Below are 4,050 nucleotides of genomic sequence, written 5' to 3'. Positions count from 1 at the left end.
GGCGGCGGGCGGGGGGCGCGGGCGGGCGGGGGGCGGCGGGGCCGCCGCGGCGGCGGCGAGGGCTGGAGCGGCCCCGCCACTGCCCGAGCCGAGCTGGGGCGGCCGCGGCGCCGGGCTCGGCCCACAGAGCGGGCGGGAGGGAACCGGCGGGAGGGCCCGGCGGAGGCGGCGCCGGCGGGCGGGAGCGGGAGCGGAGCGGAGCGGGAGAGGCGGGGACGGCAGCGGGAGGGGAGGGGAGGGGAGGGGGCCGGAGCCGAGCCGGGCCGAGGCCGCGGCCGGGTGCGAGGGGAGCCCGGCCCGGGCACCGGGGAGAAGGGCGGAGAACGGGAACGGACTGGGGGGTGATGGGAGAGGGAGGGAAGGGGGTGCGGGGGAAGGGGTGTGGGGTGGGCGTGGGAGGGACGGAGGGAGGGAGGGGTGCGGGGGAAAAAGGGAATTTAGGGGAAAGGGGTGCAGGAGAAGGGGTGAGGGGTGTGTGTGTGAGGGGGGGGGGCTCCTGCTGAGAGAGGGGTGCGGGGGAAGGGAGGGTGCAGGGGAAAAAGGGGGTCTGGGGCAGAGGGTGCTCCTGCAAGGCCGGCCCGGGGGGAAACGCGAGAAGGGGCGCACAGAGAGAGGAGGAGCTGTGCAGGAACCAAAGGGCCCAAAGCAGAGGAGGAAAGCGGGTCTGGAGCTGTGCAGGAACCAAAGGGCCCAAAGCAGAGGAGGAAAGCGGGTCTGGAGCTGTGCAGGAACCAAAGGGCCCCACAGCAGAGGAGGAAAGCGGGTCTGGAGCTGTGCAGGAACCAATGGGCCCCAAAGCAGAGGAGGAAAGCGGGGTATGGAGCTGCCGCTGTCGAGGGGCAGAGGAGGGGTGAATCTGCGCTGTGCCCGGCATGGGGCCACAGGGACATGCGGGGTCACCCAGACACTCTGTGGGGACCCAGGCAGGACACGGCAGAGCGCCCTAGGCTCCTGGGAACACTCTGTGGGGACCAGGCAGGACACGGCAGAGCTCCCTGGGCTCCTGGGAAGTGCAGCTGAGCAGCCACGGCCTCCTCTGTGCAGGGGCGGCAGGGCCGTGCTCTGGTGGGCCTCAGTGCGGGGCGGGGGAGCTCTGGGCTCTGAGGGGACACAGGGGCCTGGCGGGCAGTGCCCGCTGTTCTGCACCACCGTGCAGCTGTAACCCCATCTCTGCCTGCTGCCGTGCCCTTCTCTCCGGTGACCGCTCACTCTGAGTCACCAGGAAATCTGATAAGGCTCCAATAAAACCACTGGAGTAGCGTGGGGGGGGGGGGTTGCTTGGCACTGAGGCCGGGCTCAGCCACCCTGATTTCTTGGTTCTCTTCCAACATCCTGACTGTCACATGCGTGTGCCCAGAGAAATCCAAATCCAGAGTTTTGACCTGGTTTACTGCCTAAACTTTAGGGGCCAAAGGGTGAAGATGCAGCCCCTAATTCTTGGGAGAGCTGCGTGTAGGGAAGGCATGGGCCCTTTCCATGACATGTGGCAGCTAAACCTCGAGCTTTGGAGGTGACGTTTGCTGGTTTGCATCAGTGACATTCTTGATTTAAGTCTCCCAAAGCGCTAGTGGCCAGAAGGCTGCAGGGAGTGTGGAGGGCAGGAGGGGAACCCAGCTGCCCTGTGCCAGCTGTGCTGTGGAAAATCATCCCCAAATGTGACCCATCAACTAAAGCAGATCATCAGCTTCAGCAGGAACCTGCTAGGTGTGTCGAGTCCTCTTTTCCGCTTGGCCGTGTGCTGGATAGTCAAATTAATCTGTTTTAGCAATTAAGCAAGAAATCCTGAGTGTTTCTCGTTCTGAAAGGGCTTAGTCATATCTGGGTGAGAAGCCTGAGCCGGTGCGATGCAGTTGGTGATGTTTGGGTTGAGGCAGGACTGTGCTCTGGCAGCGGGAGACTCCTCGAGGCAAAAACACGGGGGCTGCTTTGCTTTCAGAAGCAGTTCCTGGAAGCTAAAACAGGTACAATGTTCCTGTGAAGTAACTGAGTCAGGTTTTTCTCCTTCCTTGTGTCTGGGTCAGCCGGAGCTGTGGTGGGGTAGGACTGGTGGGTGTTTGTCAGGGAGGGACATGCAGCACCCAGGGAAGGCCTTGTGGCTTTGGCAGCAGGTTCCTGCTTCTCTTGGTTGGACAAGGGCCTGTCAGCCTGTTGAACCCTGAAAAGGACTTTGGTTGGGGCAGATTCTTGGCCAAGAGGAAATTCCCTTGCTCTGGCCTGACCGTTTTAACCTGCAAACAAATCCTAGTCCAGCTCCAGGTGTCTGCAGGGCAAACCACTTACAGTGTCTGTGAAACTGCATTTGCACCCTGGGACACCATAACTATGGCACATTGAACTTTATGTGCATGTTGTGGGGTTTTTTACACTGATTTTTTTTTTTTTTTTTTTTTTTTTTTTTTTTTTTTTTTTTTTTTTTTTTGTAGCATAGGTTGAGGATAGAAAAGGAAACAGGTATTTATTGAAAGTGTTAAAAATGCCTTTAGTATGACTTAAATTGTTTTTCCTTCAACATTGCAAGAAAGGGCAAGCTCTCAGGCAGATTTATTCCTTGCTCCCTGTCCCTCTCCTTGAACTGAAACACAGCCCTGTTCCATGAGGATACTCTGCAAGGTGTGGTTATCCTGCAGGAGCTGTGCTGCTGGGAGAACACCTTGTTTGCATTCCCCAACTTTGAGACTGTGTTAGGAAACTCCAGGTCTGACAGTCAGAACCAGCAAGTCCTCCTTGGCTCCAGCCCTGTTATTCCTGTCACCAGCTTGAGAAAAAAAAGTCAAGCTCCTGTGCCCCAATTTTCTCTCCATCAGTGAAAAAAACTTCCATGTCAAGGGCATCTGAAGCCTGCCTGGTTTTCTGTGAGGAGCTTTGGATCCCCATGGAGATGGCATCTGAGAAAAGAAGATAAAACCCTTTTGTGAGGATGGCTCCCGATTATTATTTGTTTAATTAAAGAGTCTGGACTGATGCAGAGGCAACAATTAACAATTACCTTCTGTAAAGGACTTTGACAACAGCTGAATAGGTTAATGACTTGCAAGATGGAGACAAATCATTGCAGCTGTCATTTATGATGCTGGAGGTGCAAGGAAGAGTCCTCAGGCTTCCACCTGATGTCTCAGATTTAAGGGGCTTTTCCTCCTTCTTTTGGAATAATCAAGTAGCAATTTTCTTCTGCCATGCAGCTGGGATTATCTGCGAGCCAGGGAATTAAGTTCCAAATGAAAATTTAAACTATTCATTACACTTTATGAACAGTCTTCAGGAATGTTTAATTGTGGAAATAAATTATAGGGAGGTGAATCGGTAAGTTTTGATTTCTTTTACACACATCCCCTCTTTGGGAGGGTTCATTAAGTTACTTGGGAGTGGAGGGGACGCCAGCCGTGCTTGTCCTCAGTGTCCCCAGGGCCAGTGGCCGCGGGAAGGACAGGAGAGGAGAAGGATTTTGCAAACACTGCCACCCCCTGGCTCTTCCCGGGCTCTTTCTGCGAGTTTTAATTTCCAGGCAGAGCCGGGCTCGGTGCTGCCGGGCGAGCAGCTGCTGACACACTTGGCTGGGGGGTTGTGCTGGGAGGGTTTCCTGCCATGAGCTTTTCTGCGGGGCTCGGGCACAGCCCGGCTTGGAGAGGCCGGAGAGTCACAGCGGGGCTGAGGAGGCACCCAGGGGTCCAGGAGAGGGGTCAGCACCTCTCCCGTCAGGAAAGGCTGCTTTGGAGGAGAGGAGCTTCAGGGTGACCCGATTGCAGCTTTCCAGTACCCAAAGGAGCCAACAAGAAAGAGGGAAAGGGATTATTTAAAAGGGTCTGTACTTGGCAGGACAAGAAGGAATAGCCTTAAGCTGGCTGAGTGTAAATTTAGATTAGATTTTGGGAAGGAGCTGTTCACTGTGAGGCTGGTGAGGCCCTGGCACAGGGTGCCCAGAGAAGCTGGGGCTGCCCGTGGATCCCTGGCAGTGTCCCAGCCTGGGACAGTGGAAGGTGTCTCTGTCCATGGCAGGGGTGGGACGGGATCCTTCCAGGGGCAGGGAAGCTCCACACCCTGACACGCTCTGCC

Source organism: Zosterops lateralis, assembly GCF_965231275.1.
Source record: "Zosterops lateralis genome assembly, chromosome: 28".
In the NCBI taxonomy this organism is placed as follows: domain Eukaryota; kingdom Metazoa; phylum Chordata; class Aves; order Passeriformes; family Zosteropidae; genus Zosterops; species Zosterops lateralis.
Note: the sequence above shows the minus strand (reverse complement) of the source record.